This window comes from Peromyscus maniculatus, chromosome 10 (genome assembly GCF_049852395.1).
Source record: "Peromyscus maniculatus bairdii isolate BWxNUB_F1_BW_parent chromosome 10, HU_Pman_BW_mat_3.1, whole genome shotgun sequence".
Classification (NCBI taxonomy): domain Eukaryota; kingdom Metazoa; phylum Chordata; class Mammalia; order Rodentia; family Cricetidae; genus Peromyscus; species Peromyscus maniculatus.
The window spans coordinates 48,326,199-48,350,937 of record NC_134861.1 but is presented as its reverse complement, the minus strand read 5'-3'; the positions used below and the strand labels follow the sequence as shown (position 1 = coordinate 48,350,937).

At 45.4% G+C, this 24,739-nt stretch overlaps 1 protein-coding gene across 2 annotated transcripts in view; it reads left to right on the top strand.

Moving 5' to 3' along the window:
* Positions 1-2,910: 2,910 nt before the first annotated feature.
* Positions 2,911-24,739, top strand: part of Ppargc1a (PPARG coactivator 1 alpha) — a 642,727-nt gene continuing 620,898 nt past the window's right edge. The window contains exon 1 of one of the 2 annotated variants that reach the window (XM_042285986.2): positions 2,911-3,521. The gene's annotated coding sequence lies outside the window, so the exon portion shown is untranslated. The remainder of the gene's footprint in view (positions 3,522-24,739) is intronic. The other variant, XM_076546284.1, reaches the window with a different exon arrangement.

Sequence of the window (24,739 nt, the reverse complement as noted above, 5' to 3'; positions counted from 1 at the left end):
GGGGTGACAGGGCTGCCCCAGGAGAGGGCCAAGTAGGATGGAGAATGGAGACCGTTTAGTAGAAAGTGACTCTGGTAGCCTTCTTTCGGGTGTCCCTATTAAAAAGTCCAGTGCTAGAGATTTGAGGGGAGCCAAAGGTTGATGGCTAAAGACCAGACTTCACGTGTTCAGATGTTCCCCTGTGTGTACCAAGGGAGTTCTTGTCACTTGTGCCTCCCTGCTCCTCTCTGGATGCCTCTGCAGGCCCCAGGCCTGTTTGGTGTGGGTCCATGCATGTGTTTCCTTCCCTATGTGTTTAGCAATGGGAGAGACCAGCTTTCAGAGAAAGAGAAGTATGGAGCTGAAGTCTTTTTTCAAGACTCAGTTGTATAGGTAGGAACAGGAGGCAAAACTTTCCCACTGAGATTCATTTTATTCATCTATAAAACAAAATTAAATCCAGGTATGGTGCACACATGTGTAATTCCAGCACCCGGGCCTGAGGCAGGAGGATTGCTGTGAGTTGCCTGGTCTACATAGAGATTTCCCGGTCCTCTTGGGGATATAGAGTAAGATCCTGCATCATAAAGCCAAAACCAAGCACCCCCCTCCAATAGCTGTCTAACAGGGCCCAGGACAAATGTCCACTTGTCATTGACTGGGCATTGGGAAGGTTGGGGTTACAGTCTCCATTTATGAGTGTGGAATAGCCAGTGCAGTGATGCACTCAGCTGTACCTCAGTTGGGGAGACAGGTGAATGACAAGTCTTCATCTAATTCTTCGAATGTCCTATTTGCATGACCCAAGACATCTCTGAGCTCATTTCTCCATCTGTGAATGGAGATAAATCCTCCCAAAGTTTTTTTGTTTTTCAATGAATACATTCATCCATTCAACAAGAAATAGGAGATCTGGTAACAGAGACTGAAGTAGCTAGCTCCTGCTGGCCTGGAAGGGGAACAAGAAGTAGGGCCCAATATTAACTCCAGGCTTTGTGCACGACTGTATTCTCTAGTCTCTTTGATTTAATGTGTGTAGGGTGGTACCTCATCATAGAGATTGAAATGGGGGCAGGATGAAGAATCTCTTCTTTATCTCAGCCAGGATACCCAGGAAACAAGAGAAGGACCATCAGAGAAGAAAGCCCTCTAGTCAACATGGATGAGCTCAATCATGGATAAATGAATAGAATTCAGTGCACTCAGTAATTAAAAAAAATATGATTGTATTTTTGAAGCTCAGTCAGTTAGCATTACTTGGTTTTGAAGTTACTACATTAAATTTCATATCTTAATGTTCTTTCCAGCATCTTTTTAATTTGTTTGTTTTTGAAGAAGAATCCTTTTCCTCCTTATTAAAAATCTAAATGGTCAGTATATCTAGGGATCAGTGATTTGAAATGTCATTTCTTCATAGATCCAGAAGACAGAATGTTGACCTATTTTTTTTTAAAAGTTATTAGACATAGAAAGTCAATCTCATAATAAGTCAGTCTCAAAAGAAGAAGAAAGAGGAGGAAGAAAAGGAAAGAAAACAGGCATTAAGCCAGAAATATAGCATATAAACCCAGAAACTAGAGAGCCATTCTGTTGTAAGAAAAAAGGGAGTTGTCTTTCTGGAGAGATCCTCGCTTCTTGCTTTATTTCCCTTCTGCAATCATGAGCCCAAGGTTTGTGACATCACTGGGTTGCTGTGGAAATGTTTATTCCACAGAGGAGTTGGACCTCACGTGGGGAATTTAGAAGCGGAAGTGCGAACTCTGGGAAAAACAAAATTGGCTTCAGAAAGAGGAGATTCAGAAAGAAAACAATATAAACTGCTAAGAGGTTGTTTGCAAGTTTCCCTGGGAGGAATCAAGTACTCGGAAAAACACAGATATGCCTTTTTTTTTTATTGGAATTTTACTTTCTATAAATATCTATACAAAAAGACAGGAGAAGTAAGGAAAGAATATCCTGCAGTGGGAAAAAACGTTCAGCTGCTCAATTATTGAGACACAAAGGTTTGAAATACCTTGGCTAGGGGAGGGGAGGAGATGATATCTATTTACATTTTTATTCCATAGAATGGACTGAAGAGGATCTCTTTCTTTAAAGAATTGTGGCTCGAGGGGCCTGACTCTTAGTGCAGAAGCCACACAACCGTTTTTTCGTTCTGAACTGTTAAATAAACACAACACCAGACCAGAGCCTTTCTTCCTGCTGGGGCAGTATTGTCCCTAAATCCACTTTACAGCCCTCTCAGCCTAGCCTAGTTTGATGTAGCATTGACTTCGCCTACTACAGCAACCGGCGAAATAAGTGGGTTTGCATTTGGAATGGTTGAAAAGGCAGCCACCAGCGTGCGTGCGTGCGTGAGTGTGTGTGTGTGTGTGTGTGTGTGTGTGTGTGTGTGTGTGTGTGTGTGTGTCTGTCTGTCTGTCTGTCTGTGTGCCGGGATTGAGGAGGTCTAGTGGCACCGGACAGGAAGAAAATCGAGACGTAGCAACTGGGTGAACACAATATTTTTGTGGCTAGAAGAAGGGTCCCTGCATGGAAAGGCAATTTTAGGTATTAAAATGCAAAAGATCTTTCTGCGGAGTGGGAAGAAGGCTTGAGTTGTAACCGGGTGCTGTGTATCTCCCAGACATCCTCTCCCCTGGCCTGGCTTGGGGCGGCCCCCTCCTCATCCACCCACCTGCCCGCGGCAGCACCTGCGCCCCCTGCCGTCCCGGGACGCACCCAACCGGGAGGAGAGAACCTGGAGGTCCTGCCCGTGGCAGGGGCTGCAAAGGTCTGGTGGCGCGGGCTGATTTAGTGGCCTGGGCTGTAGTACAGGCTGTCCCCGGCAGCCGGCGGAGTCGGGGAGCCCACGTGATGGCCCCGGCTCTCCGGTGAGCTCCCCAAACAGACGCACACCCAGGCGCGCGCGCACACGCGAGAGCGCGCGCACACACACACACACACTCACACACTCACACACGCACGCACGCACCCAGCCTCGCGCGCGCACACGCCCGCCCGCCCGCTCTGCCTCTGCGCCCTGCATCTCGGCTCGCTCATTCTCTCGCCCTCTCGCCTCCCCTGCGGTCTCTCGCTCTGCGCGCACACACCGCACACACGCACACGCACACACACGCGCGCATACACGCAGCCGGCACAGGCGGCGGCGGCGGCGGCGGCGGCGGCGGCGGCGGCGGCTGCCGGAGTCAGGACGAACCTCTCTAGGTACCGTCTTGAGAAGGCGGCAGCAGCGGCGGCGACGGTGGCAGCCCGAGCATCCCTGCTCAGCCGGAGAGGGAGCAACGCCGAGAGTTCCCGTCCCCTCGGCCATTCCCTTCCCCCCTCCTTTTCTTTATTTGCGAGAGAATTTCAGCTGCCTTTTTGATTTCATTTGATTTGGAAACATTTTTGGTTGCTTTTGTGTGTGTGTGTCCCTTTTTTTTTCCTTTCCTCGTTTTATTTGCATCCAGAGCATGGCGGGCTGCGGGCTGTCGGAAGACACCTTCCTCTCCTCCTTCTTTTACAACTACGGCTCCTCCTGGGAAACCCCTTCCAACCAGGTAAGGGGTGGCTCAGCGCCGGGCGGCATCTCCCCGTACCCCCCGCTGCTCGCTCACTTGGCACCAGGCGGGTAGACAGAGGCTCGGGAGGGGGTGGGGAGGATGGGGGGCCAAGTGGGTCGCACTGTCTGGGTCAGCGCCAACCGGCGACAGAGGTGTTCTTCCTTCTCTATACCCCCCCACACATAGCGCCAGCTCCAGGGGCTGTCGCGTCTCTCCGGTGCCCATTCTGCCATGGACACCTATCTGCCCCTAAACCTCCCAGCCCAGCGGGAACCCGAGAAAGAGGCAGGAGCTGGCGCGTTACCCCGAACAACTCCAGGCAAAAGCAGGGAACTCGAGCGCAACCTTCACCAAGTCGCCGCGGGCGCCGCGCCCCTGTGCGCCCGCCGCCCGCCCGCCCTCAGTTGAGCCCTGGGGCTGCCTAGCTGTAAGACCCCCCGCGACGTGTTGTCTCTCCCTCCACTCCCTCCGGGCCCGGAGCCACCTCTTTCCCTAAAATGGCTGCAATCTCAAGTAGCTGCGTCCCCTGACCCGCGGGGATGGGGGGTGGTGGTGGTAAGCAGAGTGGAGGTTCTACTCTTTCCGACCCCGCACCACCCCGGGCGCGCACGAGCACCCCACAAACACACACTTAACTTTGATGACTGTGCAATGCAGTCCGGCTGCATCGTGTCCTGCACGCTCCCTGCTGCCGGCCTATAGGTGTGTGGATCGGTGTGACTGGGGGGGCCCCTGGAAGCTGGAGGTGGGTGAGGGAAGTGGGGGCGTGGAAGGAGACTGGTGTCCGCCGGCCACTGATTACCTGGAGAGAGACAGGCATGTGTTTAGGGTCTGGGAGGGAGTGCCAAAGCTATTCCGGGAGCCAGAGCGAGAATTAGAGGAAGAAAAAAAAAATGCCTTTTAATTAAATAACTGTTGTAGTCTGCTGCCCCCACTGCTTGTTTGGTGAAAGTCTACAGGCATCTGTCATCTTCAAACTACACGGGGAAGTAGAGCTGGGGTCCAGGGAGAGGAGGAGGAGTGTGTGTGTGTGTGTGTGTGTGTGTGTGTGTGTGTGTGTGTGTGTGTGCATGTGTGCGCGCGCACGCGCGCGTGTGTACTGCTTGGGAAAGTTGGGGCCAGAAGCTAGGTGGAAGAGCAGCGATGAAGGCGGCACCAACTCGGTGGGCCGGCCAGGGCTCCGGGAGTTCCTGGGCCCTGTGAAGCGCGCACCCGAGGGCGCGGGCCCGCGAGCCTGAGGGTGCCAAAGGGGACTGCTCGGTCCGGCACGGTTCTCCAGGCTGCTGCGGCGTCTCTGGCCGTTTTCGGGGCTGCTCGCCGCGCTTGCCCGCGCTGGCGCGCTCCCTCCGGGTTCCAGATCTCAGCGCGCTCCGGCGAGCTCGCGGATAGGAAAAAAAAATTAAAATAAATAAACAAATAAATAAAAGCCAAACCCAAAGCCCTGAAGCCAAACAACCGAAAAATATGCTCCACTGCCCCTCTTCATCACCGCCCCCCCCCCATGTCTCCCAGACACAAATAGCCAAAGTAGTAGTGGCCAGGTGACGACCTCGCCTTCTCGGAGTGGGCTCTCCCGATCCCACCGCAGCCTCGCGAGTGAATAATACATAAACCGCTCGGGAGATCCAAAAGGCTCCCGCCGCCTCATCGCTCCGGAGCGGGCCCGGAGCTCCCGCCAGCCCGCCGGCCGTCGCCGCGATGGGGCGCCGGGCCGCCCCCAGATCAGCCGGCCCGTCGCGGAGCGCAGGGCGGCGGGAGAAGGCAGGCCCGGCTGTGAGCCGAAACTTGCAGGAGCTGCCGAGGTGGTCGCGCTGGCGATGGAGTTGGGGACCCTGGAGAGACACGGATAGGATCAAGGGGGCGCCCTGGCTGCAGGTTGCGAGCTCCCAGAGGCTTTTCTCTTAGCTACCCCGCCCCGCAAGGCATGCTCCGGGTGCTCTCTCTACGCCTGCCCGAGGCAGCTCTGGGTTGCCGAGAGCCACGGACCCCTCGGGTTTAGCAAACTCCAGTCTCCAGGAGCCTCAGTGAGCGCGCCTGGTGTGTGGTGTGGTGTGGTGTGGTGTGGTGTGGTGTGGTGTGGTGTGGTGGTGTGGTGGTGGTGGTGGTGGTGGTGGTGGTGGTGGTGGTGGTGGTGTGTGTGTGACGCGCGTGTGCCTGTCGATGAGTCAGAAACAAACCAACCCCAGCTCGCCTTTAAGGACCGAGGCGCGGACCTAAGGCATGAGCACACACCTGCCACCAGCTCTGGGGACTGTGGGGGATTCCTCGGCAGCGCCGCGCCTCCCATTCCTGGACCTGAATGCTTTAGGCTAAGTTTCCGGGCCAGTGGCTCAGACCAGCACCGCAGGGAGCAGAAACTCGGCTGCTTGCTATTCCTCGGGAGGAAGAGAGAAGGGAGACCCGGTGGGTGTCGCCAGGCACGCAGCTACACAGCTCTAGAGCCACGGGAGGCTTCGCAGCGTCTTTAAGGAGATAGGAAATGAGTCGGAGAGCGCGTAGCAAAGCGGAGGCCGGGGCCCCTATTTCGCAAGATAGGCGATCACCTGGGAACTCCTTGGAAACCCGAGGTGGTGGGCGGCAGGCAGGGAGGGGGTGCGGGGCAAGTTCTTAGGGGACAGGTCATGGAAAGAGGAGAACCTTGCAGAGGGGTCATTATAGAGGCAAACTATTGGCGTCTTTCTGGGTAAAGTTAGTTTAACTCGATTAAGAAAAGCATCTCCCCCAAAGACATCTTTCTTCTAGAAAGGATCACTCACGTTGCTAAGAAAATGTAAAGAAATTCTGATAAAGCAGCTGGGGCTGTTGTGGAGGGTGATTAGCTCACGGGATGGCACTGGAGAGCGAGCTACCCTGAACGCAGAGGAATTGGATGGCAGGGAAAGTGGCTGATTTGAAGTATTGATTTCCTCCTCCAATGGTACCGTATGAACTTTAAGATAAACCGCAGAAACAAAGAAAGGCATGTATCACTAGGGGAAGGGGCAGTCACCGCCCAAACTGTGCTTGTCCAGTGGGAGATCCTGGAAAGCAGTGCGTTACCAAGGACTTGCCGTTTCCAGCCCAGCCACCCCACCATTTTCGGGGAAGGAGACTATACAGCCTGTGCATTAGGCCTCGCTGATCTCCACTTTGTCCTTTCAGCATCTGAGCACGGGCAAATGAAAACTGCTCCCAACTCCTCCCATGAAGAACAAGAGGAAAACAAAGGCAATAGTTGACAGTCCTATCCCAGGTTTCAGGCAGAGCTGACACGGAGAGAGGCCTGGGCCAAATTTGAAAGAGTGAGACTTATTCATGCTTTTACCTGAATTGCTGCCAAAAAGCGCACAAATCCTTCATTCCCTAAAAATAGCAACGTTCTTCAGGTATAATTTGTTTACCTCAATTAAAAACAAAACCCTCTTCTTAGTGTTATAAAGTGCTTATGAAGGTAAGGGTTGGCTGTACTAAAAAAAAATCAAGCTTTTTATTTCTAGATCAATATGATGTGCTCTCAACATCTAATACCATGTAAAAGGAACCTTTTTACAACATCAATAGCAGGCAGGCATGTCTACTAAGAACCTCCTTTCCTGGAATCACGAGGCGTTCTGATTTCTTTCGTTTTCACGAGAAACACGATTATGACACCGTTCATTATAAACAAGAGAGTGAAAAATAGGATGAAGATGGAGCCTGTCGATATATAGAGCTGGAAAGCTGGGAACGAGAGAGTCATTTATTCACTTCTCAAACCAGGCAAACAGAAACAACCAAATAAACAGACATTAAAAATACTCCAGCTCCGGATCATTGTTGAAGGGAAGGATTTTAGTTATTCTGTGACATTTATTGTAGCTGGGGTGGTGGTGATTTTTTTCTTTTTCTTTTTCTTTTTTTTCTTTCTTTTTTTTTTTTTTTGAGAGAGAGCAAGAGTCTAATGTGTATTAGAGCTGAAACTACATCTGTTACCATTTGAAAACTGGGAGATTCCATCCTGTTTCTGGGAGACCAGGCTGCAGGTATTTTGCATGGGCTTTCCAATGTGCAAAACAAACCACAAGTGTGTGTGGGCAGGAGTGGAGTGTGTGTGTGGGGGGAGCATCTGCTGAGGTGGAGTCTGCTTCAGTTAGAGTGAAACCCCCAATTAAAGTGTATCTGTGAGATGTATCTGCTCTGGCTCAGAGCAGCAGACGGCGGCAGCCCGTTCTTTAATTTACAGTTTCACGCCTAGGGATGGCAGTAGAGCCAGCTTCCAACACTCCGAGCTTTCTCTTTTTATGTTGTGCCTCTCAGCCTGGCCTTCTCTCTCCTCTGGAGTTGGTTAAGCTTGCCTGCTCCGTCCTCTGCCTGGCCATCACCTGCTTGCATTGTGGACCTAGGTCACCTTATTAGTTAGTTGTCGCCATGTTAAGCCCAGATCGAAGCCGGCCAGGTCTGTATGATACAGAATCAATCAATTGAAAGTGAAAAATGGAGCCAATTAGCTGACTGCTTGGGTGTCCCAGGGGCCAGACATCTGACTTTCCTCACCTGATTGGCTAGTGCTTTGGTTACCTGGTCATTTCCCTCCACGTGTGCGAAAGAGACATCACTATCTGGCGTGACTATGCATTTTAACTCTCCTTTGCCTCCTGCGTCATCAGACTCTAGGCTCTCAATATAAAATGGCCTCCATGGGAAGAACAACCGTGATGTATCTTTGCAGAGCGGGCAGTCTTCGTGGTGAATTCGGCCCTATACTTTTGCTACTCAGTGTATGTGGCTCTTTGTACTCTATCTTGCCTAGCAAGGTAGACGTTTTAATACAGGTTCATTACAGGATGTAGGTAAGTTGTTGAACACTTCCCCCCCATCTGCCTTTTGTTTTTGGTAGGAGGGGTAGGGGAAGCTTGGCACTGTTTAGGAGTAGGAATAGTCAAAGCAAGAAGCACCAGGTAGAACTGAATATATGTTTGTTTTCTTTCTGGCTCTTCCACAACTCTTAAAGTGACAGCAGTGGTTAGTTCCATAGAGATGAACCAGGACTTTTAAGTGGGAGAAAGCTACTTTCATGTCCAGCACCCATATAAAAAGGCCAGGCATGGTGGCATGCTGGGGAGGCGGAAACAGGAAGAAGCCCAGGGCTCACTAGACAGTCACAGCATCCTGGTTGGTGAGCTCCAGATTAGTGTCTCAAAGGAGGTTGACAGTGCTCCTGAGGATGATACCTGAGACCATCTTTCGGCTTCCACATGCACACACGGGCACACTCATCCACACGTGTGAGTCTGCTCACACATTCGCAACAGAATACACATTAATGGAAAGAAGGACTCGTCATCACTTAGGTTTGTTGTGGGTCTTCCTATAAGATGAGCCTCCTTTGGGTAGTGGCTTGAAAACATTCTGCACCTTTGGTAAATTTCTGTCAACTTGGGATCAAAGGATATTGACAGTGGCTACTATTTTTGTTTTTTAATGCTGTTCTGAACACTGCATGTGTATACGACTATTTTAGTCACCGTAACAACATGGAAGTAGGGCCTTGTCTTGTTATTCCCACTTTGCAGAGAATGCAGACAAAACAGGATTAAGAGCTAGTTAGGAGTCGGGTGGTGGCGGTGGTGGCGCACGCCTTTATTCCCAGCACTCGGGAGGCAGAGCCAGGCGGATCTCTGTGAGTTCGAGGCCAGCATGGGCTACCAAATCAGTTCCAGGAAAGGCACAAAGCTACACAGAGAAACCTTGTCTCGAAAAACCAAAAATAAATAAATAAATAAAAAATAAAAATAAAAAGAGCTAGTTAGGAGCAAGTTGGGGGGCTGGTTAGGCGGCCCGAGGCCAGCTTCCTCTTACTCTCTCCACTTTTCCCACTCTTCTCTACAACACAAAGACACAAGGAGGCCACACATCCATTTCCAGCGTGCCTCTGATGATGTCATTTATTCGCCTTTACAAACAGTGGACATCTCCATTGCTTCTCCAAATCTCCCCACTTCTCTCTCTCTCTTTTCCTTTCCACTTTTTGTAGATAGTGTACGCACATGAACATGTTCATGTGTGTTTACACAAGTGTGTGTCTGGGTATGCACACACGCATGGGGAGGCCAGAGGTTGAGGTCAAGTATTTTCCTCAGCTGCGCTCCATCTCAGTCTTTTGAGACAGGGTCGCTCACTGAACCCGGATCTCACCAATTCAGCTAGACTGTTTGGCCAGCGAGCCCCTGCGATCCTCTTGTCTCTGCCTCCGGTTTTGGGATTTTTACGTGGGTGCTGGGGATAGCGCTGGAGCAGCCTGTCACTGACTTTATTGACTGCTCCATCTCTCCAGCTCTCTTTTTCTGTCTTTTCTATCACCAGATAGTGTTCCCCCGAGTGAAGTGGCCTGTTTTGGTGGAACCAACCATAACCACCCGGTGCTTTTTTCCCCTTGGTGAGGGACCTTGCTAGATACTTGAGTTTATTACACTATTTGGTTTGGATAGTTGATCCAGCCAGATAAACAAATGGAGTCTTTAGATTGGTCCACTTTTCAAACCAAATAAATAATTTTACAATTTCTCAGATACATAAACCCCCCCTTTCTCTCTCTTTCACACACACACACACACACACACACACACACACACACACACACACACACACATTTATGCATGTATTCAAGTTCCCTTCACACAGGAGCTCATATCAGTTTGGGTTTGCAGTATTATCTATGTTTTCACTTCAAACCGAGACTTGTGTTTCTCATCACCCTCATGTTTTTATAGGAGTCTTCTGTAAGGAGTCAGGTACCTAACCTTTCTGTCCATCATGAACCAATGCCTTTTCGTGGTTGGGCCCTTCTATCATGTTCTTCCCCAGTGTGGTTGTGGGAAGGGGAGTGAAGGCATTGGCTGTCAGCAGCGAGACAGTACACCAAGAGAGTGTTTCTCGCTGGCTCCACTGTTCCCGTGGCCCTAGCGGAAATATAAAAGTGAGGGGTTTGCATTGGAATGAGAATGGGGTCACCTCCCCTTTGTAGCCATCATCAAGGAAGCAGAACTTCCTTCCAGAGAGACCATAGGAAATCAATGATCACACCTTGCCAGCAAAGAGGTAAATGTGTGCAGCAGATGGCATTAAATCAAAGGGCAGCAGAAACGTGACTCACTCTCCCAGGCAGTGTGACTTTTTGGTCCCTTCAAAGAATTCACATTTTTTTTGATATAATACTTGTATTTAAATCTTTCTTTTCTTTTGGACTATTATATTTTAAAAATGAAGAAAAGAGGAAAATGTCATTACCTGATATAACCATCTTTTCTCCCAAAGATACTTATTTAAACAAAGCTTGGTACCTTTCTGGAATATGGTGCCAGATCTGTCTCCACCCCCCATTTTATTATTATTATTTTTTGTTAATATAAATCGACCTGATGTATGGAAAGTAACTGGGCTTGTGTGTCTTTCTTTTTTCTTTCTTTGATGCACTCACTTAAGCAGAAGGGGATCTTGCACTGAGGGAAGGTTCCCCTTGGCCAGAAGGGGCTGCAGGGGGACTCTGATGCAGAGGGAACCTGCTGTGGGGGAGGGAGAGATGGCTGATGTGTAGGGAAATGCAGCAATGGAGACTTAATGCAATGTGGAGAAGCAGGTGTGTGGCTCTGACACGCTTCCTTCTGTAGAGCGCACTTCTGATTGCTTTGTGAGCTCGTCTTCCTGTACGTTTGAAATCGAGCCGCAGGTAATAGTTCGGGGTAAAGGGAATGTCTGGTCTCTGCCGGAAGAAGACAAGACACCCAAGAAATCTCTCAGGGGAAAGAGTCTTAGACATCAAACTGGCCGGAAAAAGCAAGGAAGGAAAAGGCAGGAGGCACGGCAGCAACCTTAACCACATTTTATTCCAATTTATTATTTCCAGTAGCAGTTTGTCCCTAATGTTAACAATGAGTGATTATGATTCCGTAGTTTCGTTTACAGCATAAATTAGCATTTTGTTTTCCGTTACAGCTTTTGAATGAGGAATTATAATGTATAATTTGCTGAAAATAGATGTTATCATCTCTTAGGAGGAGAACAACCACATAAACTTGAACAAATGATAAAAATGGAATCAATTACATCTCAAATGGAAGTAGTTTACAAACCTCCAAATACAAAGTGGCAGGAGTAGCTGGTTATTGTAACAAATAATTAGTTTTTTTAAAACAACGTTTATTGAATTCCATCGACAATTTGGTAATTGTTCCCACCCAGTTGGCTTGCAGTGCTCCCTCTTCTGAGAGGAAACTGGCATGGAGTGACTGCGTTCTACAAGCTGCATTTCCCCCTCGTTATTTCATGTTACGTCCAGAATATATACACTTCGTTTCGCTCATAACCCTTTCTGAGTCACAGGAAAGCATTGAATTATGTTACCAAGCTTTGGTGACAGGTGACTATACAAGGGCTGGCTGGTGACCAGGGCCATTGTCACCAGGTTCCAGCAGGGGAGGAGGTGATCGGAGTGAAGATGGGTGTGTAGGAACACAGGCTGAAGGAAGGCCATGTCGAAGGACCTATCAAACAGGTGAATCATATTGTGATTTGATTTTCTGAGTCTCTCCCTCCTTCTCCTTTAGCCTTTTCTCTCTTGATTCTAATTTCTTACGTCTCCCTGTCATCACATTCTCGACCGAGGAAGCTTCTTTGGAGAGAAAGCCATGGCTCTCTATGTTCCTGGTCCTTCACCATACATACCCTGTCTGCAGCAGACAGCATGTTTGTGCTGGACACATGGCTCAGATACCAGAAAACAACTTTTCTGCTATTACAAGTGTCGCTTTATCTTCCTGTGTTCCATCGCTTGGGAAGATGAAGTCAATTCTGCAATGTCATTTTTTTTTTTTTTTAAAATGGGAATCTGACTTGGAGAACGAATGAATTCTGTTTCTATTAACGTGTCTCCAGGGAAGAGCATGGTTGGGTTACCATAGGCTCACTTAAACCTCTTAATTTTTAAAATGAAAAAGTATAAAGTATATGCTTAATACACTCAGAAAGTGTAAGGGGGTAAGTGTAGAAGCAGGGGGATTACATTTCAACGCTCTTTGGTAATGGCTGCACACTGAGTGGATCATTCACTTTTGATTATTTCTAAAAGATTAATCCATTTCTTTAAAGTTAATATGCGAAGAAATATGTTCAACATCTCTTTATTTTTAGATGCCACAATTTAGTCTGAAACAAATCAGTGGTGCATTCTAAACACACAAGAACGTATCTAAGGACGGGAGTCGGGATGAGCAGATGCTGGGGAAGATGCTCCCTGTGAAGTCGAGGGAGCTGCAGGAGGGAATGGAAAAAAGTCTCCAGAAGTTGGAGGGCTTGTGAGGTGAATGTTGGGAGGCGGTTCACCCACCAAGCTTAGCTATGCTGGCAGAGAGGAGGAGACGACACTCATCCCTAGCACCGTTGGTGAGGGTTCAGAGAGACTGTGGACCTGTGCTGTGGACCATAAAGGGCCTGGTTAAGATGTGATTTCCCAGCTATTAGATTTTCTATGGGGTATCTACTAGGAAGAGTCTAGGACACAGTACCTTCTTAGGAAATTATATTGGCCTGTCGCAGTAAGATCCAAATATCGAGTATTTACTGTTTCCCTGAGAACCCATTAAAGTGATTTCCATGATGAACTTGTTCCAAGCACCCCCTATGGGGGTGGCTGTTGTTATCAGTGCTATATATTATAAATGAAGTAGCTGAGAAGTGAAATGACCTAACCAAGATCACACAGCTGAAATGGGAGAGCCGGGACTGTTATCTAAGCATGCCTGCGTTCTAAGTTGAAGTTTGAACTCGAATGCAGGCTACCATCAGCTAGGTGAACAGATAAGGGAATGTATAGAGAAGCATCAGAGGTGAAGGAAAAATGCCTACGACATGGGGAACCCCATCTGTGTTCATAGTAAGTAGAAAGTGACTGAGGCTCAGAGAGAGGACCGTCACGATGGCCCTCTGGAGGAGGGACCTGCCTTCTCACTGGAGAAATTGCAGAGTTTCAGAAGATCATTCCATGGGCCCTGGCCTTTGGGGAACTGAGGATAGAGCAAAGAAAACAGGTGTGCAAACAGGGAAAGAAGGAGCATTCCAGGCAGGAGGAAAGCACCAGAGGGATGCAGATCAGAGTGGGTAGTTGTTTGGATAAATGTTTTTTCATTTGATAAAATGTATTGACTACTTTCTTTGTGCTTGTGTTATGTCTGCTCACAAGGATACATAATTTAGTAGGACACACACACACACATTTGCCTATGGTATGTATATGTGAGATAGGTTCATAGGCAGATAGATGCTGTCTGCATTACATATGTCTACATATAAAGCATATAGACACATCTACCCATATGTAACATATGCATATATATTTACCTCTCATGTATTCATGTATACGTATCTACCTATCTGTCATCTGTCTATCATATATCCACCTATCTATGCAAGTGCCTACCATCTAATTACCTCTCGTCTGGTCCTCATGAACTCTCACACTATGGGAAATGACAGGGAGGCACTCTTCTGTGTGAACCCTAGGGCTTCTTTGGGGTTATTGACTTACCTATCAGCAGTCCCCCTGCCGAACTCTTGCTTAGCGAAGGGAAGGAGCCATGACAGTTGGGGTCTTGTGAGTCAAACGGGGGAGTTATTTTACACATCGTCCTGTCTCACACCAGCCAGCAAGCAAACAAGCTTTCCAACTTGGAGGAAACTTAAAATGTTTGCATCATTGAAATCTGCTTGGTTGACAATGTCAAAAGAACAGTTTAATTAGTAAGTCAAATGTAAAGATTCATTTTGAGGTTTTATTGCACTTCAATGGATGGCTAAACTTTTCTTTTTTTTTTGAGATTAAAATTAGTCACCCACGCTAGAGAATGAAATAGTATCAGAAGTCGGGGACACACTCTGAGGCCCATGCAGCCGTGCTAATGAAATCCTTGACGCCTTGCTTTGCATGATGTCAACCTAAAAGGGTTACAGGGCTTTGAAGAAAAGAGCCCAAAACATCATAAATGGGAATGGAATCATCTCTGCAATACTTATCAAAGCCTTATGGGTTTAAGAAGTAAGACTCCATTGCTAATTGATTTTTCTGACCCTGATAGTAACAGTTGCATTAAAAATAATTTAAAACTCATTTCCCCTGATTAAACTGGTCTGAAGAACAAGTTGCTAAGAAACAATGGTTTGACTCATTGTTTACATGTATTATAAATAAATATTTCTTTATTTTTCAAAAAAAAAATTGGTCTTGTTTATTCTTTCACTACCAGTATAATCAAGTATGAAGATGATCTGGGGGATGTTTGTTAACTGTAAAGGGCTCTCTCGTAGTCTCTCTCATGGTGAAAGAAGAGTCTATCTGTGAAAAGAGGGACCATTAACCTGGAATACAGACCCAGGAATAAAATAGATGTTAAAGAACCACGTTGGCTACTTATTCAGGAAGTTCTACTAGAGTGCTTGTTTATAGTGACAGCAAACACTTGCATCGTGGGGCTGGGAGTCATGGCTAGCTGTGGTAAATTCCTTCACTGCCTGTGTAACCAATAGTGTTAAGATGGCCTTTCTAAGCATCCCTTCCTGAAGCTTTCACCGAGGTCATCCCAGGCTAATGAGCATCAATCACTTAGTTGTTTAAATAAAGTAATTAGAGATTGTTCTGTAACGTGATATTCGAATATTCCCTTCCCAGAGAATTTTGGGAAAATGCTTTCTCTTGTATGTAGGAATAGACCATATTTAAGAAGGTTGCAAGCCAGGTGTGATGGAGCAAACTTGTAATCCCAGGAGCTAGGAGGCAGAGGCAGGAGGATGACCACATGTTTGAAGGTCCCCACTTGGTCTAACAGCAAGTTCCAGGCCAACTAGGACTTCTTGGCAAGACTTTGTCTCAAAATTCCAAGGGTGGGGGGGAAACCATTGTATAAATACTAAGCACTGTTTAGTGTGAGTTGTTACTAGTTCTTTTATGTCCTTTGTATTTAGAGGAAAAATAGCTATAGATTTTTTCTCAATTGATTTTTAAATGTCTTGAACTTTTTGTGTTGAGGTGTGTGTGTGTGTGTGTGTGTGTGTGTGTGTGTGTTTTAGTGTGTCTCAAATATCACTTGAAACATTAAATATGGTGAAAGGCACAGCATAGGTACTAGCTAATGTCCTTATTGGTCATTTATAAAAGAAGTAATCTTGAACTCATTCTAGCAACTTAGAGACACAGTCATCTCATTAGTCACACAACTATGAACTATAAAGACCAGAAGGTAGAGCACTAGGAACATTCTTTTAAGCATCTTCACATAAGGACATTTTCTGAAGAGGGAAGTTTTTCTCTTGGAATTAGGAGGACTCTTTCTACTGACCTGCATTCTAATTTATAGGGAACATTGTCTCTATATTTTACTGCCTAACTTAAAAATATATATTAAAACTTGGTTTCCTAGGGTGCTGTTGTTGAAAACTGGTATATAGAAATCATATCTAGAAAAATGATTAAAAACATTTTTCTTGTTATAGATGTATATCTTATATGATGACCTTTTTGTTTTGGATTTTTTCTTAGAAAAAGTCAGAAGAAATGAGGAAATTCAAAATCATCCTTAATCTAAACACTTAAAGAGAATCACAGACCACATTTTGATTCATGTCTTTCCAGCTTTTAAAATTATTTATTCAGTGTGTCTGTGTGTGTGTGTGTGTGTGTGTGTGTGTGTGTGTGTATGTGTGTGTGTGTGTGTGTACTACGGTGTGTATATGGCAGTCAGAGGACAACTTGCAGGAATTGGTTTTCTATTTCCATTATGTAGGTCCTGAGGATTGAATTCAGGTCCTCTGGCTTGATGGCAACCACCTTTACCTGCTAAGCCATCTCATTAGCCCTAGCTTCTTCTCTAGGCATTACCTGTAAGTGTTTTTATAACCTGATTTTAGCCTGTTTTCCATATGATGCTTCCTATCCCTCTGTGTCATAATATCATGTGGCTGTTCAATATTCTATTGTTAATTATAGTATCATTTGCTTAATCTTTCTTTAGGTGTCACGAATTGATACTAGATGGTGCATATCCACGATTCTTTCTTTAGGACAATGCACAGTAGTGGAAGTTCTTGGATAAAGGGCACACAAAGTTTCAAGACTTTGTACTCACTGTCTTTCCACGAAGAAGAATCAGCTGCACCTGTGGAAGCTATGTGCCAGGGTACCAAATGGTGGCTCTTAAAAAAATGAACCCTCTTTTCCCAGAACATCCTCTATCTATTGAAAACTCAAAAATAAACCTTTCTAGTTGTCCTATCAGTCCAAGGGTCACATTCATAGCAGAAAAGACCTTCCCTCACCATACATTCTGTGAACTCTTGGCTACTGGAACAAAATGTGCGACATGGGACCCAAGCCAAGGGTGTGGAGTCTGACCCTGGTTTTCAGGCAGGTGTTTGTTTCTCTTCTTCTGGTAGCTCTGCACATACCTAACAGCTTCTATTCTGTGGATACATACAGGAAAAACATCTTTCTATTCACTGAGCTACTCACAATGGGAATGAGAAGTTGGCCTGGGCTCCAGTGAGGATCTTATGTCATTCCCAGGAAATTCTAAGACCAACATTGCAGAAGATAGCAAAATGCATTGTGTTTCTGCTGTGGACTGGGCCCCATCATGACAAACCATAAATGTTTCTGTGAAAGTAAGATTCCTGAACAAAATAAAATGCACCCACCTGGCACAGAGACAGTCACTGTGGTTGCTCACCAGCCTGTCCTCTTCCTTCCTCAGCTGACAGTCACAGCCTTGTCGGATCCTGTCTAGTTGACATTATAGCTCCTTTTCCCCACACTGTGTGTTTGCTACAATCTGATTCTTCCTTAAGAAAGTGCAGAGACTGAGAGGACAGGGACTGTTCATATGTCCACACCCTTTGGGCCTAGAGGAACTGTGAAACCAGGTTCCAGGACAAAAAGCTGCATGACCACCCCCATATAGCTACCACATCCTATGTCCTTCTCAGGCATTTACTCACCTCCCCGATAGATACTTGTCCTATTCTCAAGGGCTGAGCAACGTGTCTGTCTCATCTACTTCATCACCCCAGCTTCTACCACTATGGTGATCTTTAGCATCCGCATGTGGAGGACTGTCTGTGACTTAGCTTCACAGCTGCAACATTTCACTGCTCTGTGCTCAGGCAGATCAGTCAGACCACCCTATCTCCATCCTTTGGAATGCCTCTGCTTCCGGAACCTCAGGCTCTGGTATAACTCTACCTGGTGGCAGCCTCACAGTTCTTCCTCTAGCTTCCTTAAACATTTATTTATTATTATATTATTATTACTACTCCCTTTTAATGAGTGAGCAGTCTTAGGGTCCACCACCTAAACTGCTGTCTTGTCCAAGCCTCAAAGACCACAATCTCTTATCCTTCCATATCTGCCCACAAAAACCCAGTTTTCCATCAGTCCAACCAACTGCCTTGTTTGCTTTATCACTCAAGCCATGGGGTTGGATAAAAACCAGTTATTCCAAAGAATGACACTGAGATTTTATTGTCCTCAACCTTGGTACCATTCACTGTCTGTATCTGTAACTTTAAACACTGTCTGTTACCCTTAACTCCCTTGGCCATCACTGGGCTCCTTCCCAGATGAGGATTTCTGGTCATGCAATGTGAATTTTTCTGGCCTCTTATCTCAAAACCACCACTTCAGCTTTCCTCCACCCAGTCTGTGGGCATAATAATCTCTCTCCATCTTTTAGACTTTGATCCATCCCTTATGATTTCATGATTCAATAAGGTTCAGAAAAAAAAAGTGTACCCAAATCTCTTTTAAGAAATACCTCTGTGAGCCTTTCACTTTCTTTGAAGGGTTGTCTTCCTCCATCTTCTCTTCATTGTGTGGAATGAAAGGCCCAGCTTATACTGGAGACCCTAAGTTTTAACGACATCAAACTGTATGCCTGTGGTTAGTTGTGTTCTGTAGCTCATGGGTTCTTGAAGCGAGAGGCAGATAATGTGCAAGGCAGAGTGATAAATTTGTGCTAGACTCAGCAAGAGAATTGTATTCACTCGTGATTTTAAATCCTTCCCTTCATTCACTAATTAGTGACCTCTAAGACAAATATGGCCTTCAACACTTTGCTGGTCTTCTGCCAATGCTGTCCTGATTCACAAATGTTGGAATTTTCTTCTTCTTAAATATTTGTGTGATGTGGTGTGTGTGTGTGTGTGTGTGTGTGTGTGTGTGTGTGTGTGTGAAACAGAGAGAGAGAGAGAAAGAGAGGGAGAGGGAGAGGGAGAGGGAGAGGGAGAGGGAGAGGGAGAGGGAGAGGGAGAGGGAGAGGGAGAGGGAGAGGGAGAGGGAGAGGGAGAGGGAGAGGGAGAGGGAGAGAGAGTATGCACATGCCATAGCATGTTTGTGGAGGTCACGGGGCAACTTTCAGAAGTTACTTCTACGCTTCTTTAGTTGGAGGTGGGGTCCTTCTGTTTGTTGCTGCACTGTGTCCAGGACAGCTGGCCCTGAAGCGACCTCATCCCCCATCTCATTGTAAGAGACACTGGAAGGACAGATGCACAGGTACTAGATGTGTTTGTTTGTTTTTCTTTAAATGTAGGGTCCAGGGATCTGAAATCAGTTTATCAGGCTTCTATGGCAAGCTCTTTTGAGTCATCGTATCATCCACAAAATGTTGGAATTTTATCAGCCCCCCCCCCACCTTAGCTATTTAGACAGGGTCCTCATTGTGTAGCCTGGGTTGGCCTAGAACTTACAGAGCTCTGCCTTCTTCTGCCTCTCGAGTGCTGGGATTAAAGAAAAGATGTACCATGCCTGGTCCAGCCCTGTATTTTTTTGAGGTATCAATGATTTGATTCTGCCAAGAATAGTTGTTTTTTTTCTGTTGTACTTCTCCTCTCTGTGTCATTGTGTCTCCTTCTTCACTTTCTTGCTTGGTCTGATCTGAAATGTTGATCATGCCAAGGTCTCACTATGAATCAACTTCCCTTTCATTTTGTTCATATTCATTTATAGGAATCTCCCCATGCACAGAAATCAGCCACTTCACTGTCTTTCAGATTTGTATTTCACATAAACCTTTGTGTGTGTGTGTGTGTGTGTGTGTGTGTGTGTGTGTGTGTGTGTGTGTGTGTTTTAGGATTATATAACCAGCGAGATGCTCAACAGTCTCATTGATAGTTGTAACACAGTATGTTGAAGAGAGAATTTCCATCCAGATTGCTTCACTCTTGAATTACTTATTTAGGTAGATGGCAACAATATTCATTCTACAGTGCTGTTATTATTATTATTTTTTGCAGTATACTAGACGTCACCCTAAGAGTTTAATCTAAAACAGCACCCATGTGTAAGTGTACAATTATAGGCATCAAGACAGGCTGTGGGTTGAGGTCACCTGGGTGGTTCTTCTGCTGTGTTTGGTTGGTTCACTTGTGTCTGTAGTCAGCCAGCAGCTGGTAATTTTGCCTGTGGTGGGAGGTGACTGGCTACTGACAGGGGAGTGGGGCTCACTGAGCTACAAGTCCAGTATCCATCATTCAGAAGTTAGCTCTGACTTACTCAGTGGTGGGAAACACAGGATTCCTAAGAAGACAAGAAGAGTGAGGACTCAGGAGGCTCGCACTGGAGCTCATAGGCATACCTAGCAGCTAGCAAGAGAGCTTGCCTTAACTAACCTAGAAGGTGAGGACTAATACCTGAGGTTTTCTTCTGCCCTTCACCCACATGCCAGGGTATGCATGTGCCTGCAGCCACACACACACACACATGAATATGCACACATATAAACCAACGTTGTTCTAGTGATGAGGCTAAAATCTCATGCCCTTTGTAAAATGACCAATGTCAAGTATTACTGTATATTTTGGTCACTATTTTTATCTGCTATTCTAGACTCTAAGCTCTTTGAAGGTAACATATTTGCCTTCTTATCTTCTAAGTTATGGAACAGTAGATCCCCTGATACATAATGACTACCTTGAACAAAGCCTGAATTTTTTTCTGCTTATGGAAAAAGAAGTAAAATTAGCAACCCCAAGGACATGGTCTGCTAGAGACACAATGAACTCAACATTTCTAATGTGAAAAAGAGCAGCTAATGCAGGATCTGTGCTTTTAGGCTGACCATCAACATGGGTGTGAAAAGATTCCATCTTTGTTCATTCATAGCAGGATTCTAACCAGTACAGAATGATAGAAGATTGACAGAGTGGAACTTCCCAGACCTACTGTGCAATTGGCACCCATTCTGTTAACTAAAGAAATAGGACACTTTGCAAATGACAATGATGTTAGAATTGTGTGAATCATTCTGTATTATTCTAGAGAAACAGACAAGATATTCTCTCTCTCATCTATCTATCTATTCTATCTGTCTATCTATCTATCTATCATGTATCTATCTATCTATCTATCTATCTATCTATCTATCTATCTATCTATCTATCTATCTATCTATCTATCTGCCTATCTGCCTATCTATCTATCTATCTATCTATCTATCTATCTATCTATCTATCTATCTACCTATCTCTATCTAGTAATTAATTGGATCATATCAATTAGAGTGACCTGGTAAGTCCAAAATCTGCAGAGTAGGCTGTCAGGCTTGAGATGCAGGGAAAAGCCACAGCTTAAATTACAAGGAACTGTCACTCAGCCTTCATCAGACTAGATGAGGTTTACCTATCCCAGAGAGGGTGATCTGTTTTGCTCAAATCCACTCACTTAAATGTTGATCATCCAGTTTAAACACTGCCACAGTGATATCCATAATAATGTTTGGTCAAACCTTTGGACATTGTGGCCAGTCAAGTGAACATGTAAAATAAACTATACCACACAGTTCATTTCTGATGATGCCATGGCATGGAATATAGTGGTCATATTGTAGGCAAGATAAGATAAAAATAATTTAGTTACTGATCTATATACATGTGTAGAAAGGAATGACCTTGAAAGTGTCTTTAGCATACTATGTGATTTAAATATCAGCCAGTGTTTACGAAAGTACTCAGTTGTCCAGAAATAAATAGCCACAGGACTTAGGGTAACTACAGTAGAAGATAGGAAAATCCCTGAATGTTTAAGAAAACTTTAATATCCTTATTTGAGGGCTAATTAAATTGTGGTCAATAAGATACAACAGAAATATAGAAATAATATTCAATTTTATGCAAACATGAAATCAAAGTTTATGGTGTATACTTGGAATGGGTAAAACAGTGAGAATCAAGAAGTTATTTGATTAGGAAGGCAGACTTAAGAATTGATGGCCTGCATACCCTCATCTTCCCCCACCACTACTCTATCTCTGGCTCTCATCAAATGCCTGTGCTTCCTGCCTTTAAGCAGACTCAGAAGAGTTCAGAGAAGAAATCACTCTTTTCTCAGACAGTTTTTGGTTTCTGAGAAAATCATTCATAGCAGAAGTGGTATTCATGAGGCAGGAAGAGGCAGGTCACTGCATTTTCATTGGGCCATGAAAACACTGATAAAGGTAGGAACTTGGGACAAGCTATTTTCTTCAAATGGCCAGATATTCCGATGATGAAATACTTTCTTCCAAGATGACTGTAGGCACCTGGCCCAGATTTAATATGCAGTGTTTATAAAATCAAGGCGAGAGAGAAAGGCTACTTGTAGTGATAAATTCAACAAGGCTGTTATTAATGCTGCCATTATTTTTGCTAGTGAGTGTTGTCCCTTCAGTTTTGCCAGGAAAAGACTCTTGGAAACATTTCTATCTTCCAAGGCAGGCTCACAGAAGGATTCTGCATGGCTTTAATGTTGGTATCCTTTCCAGTCAGAGGGAATGTGACTAAATGTGACACTTGGTTTTGCACATTACCAACCCTGTTTTCTGATCTGTGAAATGGACCTGCAACATCTACTTTCCAACATTAGGAGTTAAGTGAGATCATACTTAGGAACACAGTTTGGCACGGAGGGAGCAAACACAAGGGGTAGTGATGCCAGTGTTATCTTGAGAGACCTATAGGTCAAATGATAGAGATTAAAATTGTTGAATGCTCAGACAAAAGTGGGACATCTGTATCACCCCCAATACTCTAGAGCTCGGAGAACATTACAGAAGAAGAAACAGAAAGAACCTAAGAGCTGGAGGAGAAGGAGTAGTAGAGAATGCCGACAGAGGGTGAGGCATGGCTGTTGTCCCCTTGAACTCAGAGCAGCTATGAGTACCTGCAGAAGACCTGCAAAAGCTGACCCATCAGCACCCTGCTAAGAGCTTTTGGGGCCCCACCCTTCCTGTTATTTGCAGATAATGGTTGATGGGGGACAGTGAGACATTTGTCTTTAGTGGTAGAACCACCTGTAAGGTGAACATTCTCCTGTAAATAAACTATCACACAATTACTGCAAACAACCCTAAAGAAACTCAGTTGGGACAGACAGACAGACAGACAGACAGACAGACAGACACACACACACACACACACACACACACACACACACACGGCGTGAAGAGGGACTAGGAGGTTAATGGGAGTGGGACAAAAGAAGATAAGGAGGGGATATGCTGAAATACATTATGTACATATATGAAAATGTCACAATGGCCCATTATTGTGTATAATTTATATATATATTAATAAGACATTAAAAACAAAAGAGACAGAGGGATGATATATTAGATGATGTTAATTAGATATGTAAGAGGCCATTTTGAGAAACTTTAGTCTATTTTGTCCAGCCACCTCATTCTGAATTTATTCCCAGAGACTGTGCTTCTTCTTCTTCTTCTTCTTCTTCTTCTTCTTCTTCTTCTTCTTCTTCTTCTTCTTCTTCTTCTTCTTCTTCTTCATTTTGGTTTTTCGAGACAGTGTTTCTCTGTGTAGCACTGGTGTCCTAGAACTTACTCTGTAGACCAGGCTGGCCTTGAACTCACAGAGATCCACCTGCCTCTACCTCCCAAGTGCTGGGAGTAAAGGCATGTGCCACCACTACCTGGCCAGTATTTTCCAATAATACACATATTTATTGCTTTCTCCAGAAGCCTTATGCCCAAATATACACCAGTCAGGTCATTTCTAGGAGGTTTGTAGTCTGATTAAGATTTTAATATTTCCCCCCTGATTTCTGCATGCAAAAATGGAACAATTTGCCCATTTATTTGCAAGGAATAAAAACATATAATACCAAAGAAAATTAGAAGGCAAAATTCTAGAATAACATGATTCTTCAGAAAATACAATCCAATTATAGGAGACAGGTAATATCCAGTTCTTTTTTGGTTGACCTATAATAAATGCAGATTGTCTAGGTATTTAATATAGAGTGGTATTTCAAAGCCAAATGGTGGCTATTATTTCTATTATTGGGGGAAAAGTAATATCAAGGTAGAAATTAGTACTCTGGGCTTAGAAATGTGGGGGATGTCTTATGAACAAAAGTGTCTCAAAATACCCATTCTTTAGAGCATAAGCTAGGGGGCTGTTCTTCCGAATAATGCTTTGGGAGTGCCTATGGCATGGCAGGCACAATTCAAGGACCTGGGCACAGAGCAAGAGCAAAACTAATCAGCTGTAGCTTCACTGGACAGAAAGACATCAACAAACGATACGATCTGAAAATGACTGTGACTGTTATAAAAACCGGCCACATGACGGAACAGATGGTAACCTGTGACAAGAACAGGTCACACATGAGATGTGAAGTGTCCAGGCTGGAGGTGGTCACAGGGAGGCTTCCTGGAAAGGTCTTGGTTGAGCCTTCACTCAGGGCAGGTCTCAGGGCAAGCACTGTCCACACAGCAAACTGTGTCTGGGGAATGGAGAGTATGTGGCCAGAGATCAGGCCAGGGGTCATATAGCCCAGGTCCTGCTGGACTGCAGGCCACATGAGGAATTTAGAGTTTATTTCAGTGACATTTGAAAACCCTGAGAATGTTTTAAGCAGAAGAAGGACAAGGCCTGATTGATGTGCTCTGAAGATCAGTCTGGTTTCTTAACGGAAAGGGGCAAGAATGAGGTCAGTTGGAGGCTCTTGTGGAAGGCAGGTGAGAGAGAGGTGGCTATGGTAGGATTAAAATAGGGAATTGCAGCCGGGCGTCGGTGGCGCACGCCTTTAATCCCAGCACTCGGGAGGCAGAGCCAGGCGGATCTCTGTGAGTTCGAGGCCAGCCTGGGCTACCAAGTGAGCTCCAGGAAAGGCGCAAAGCTACACAGAGAAACCCTGTCTCGAAAAACCAAAAAAAAAAAAAAAAAAT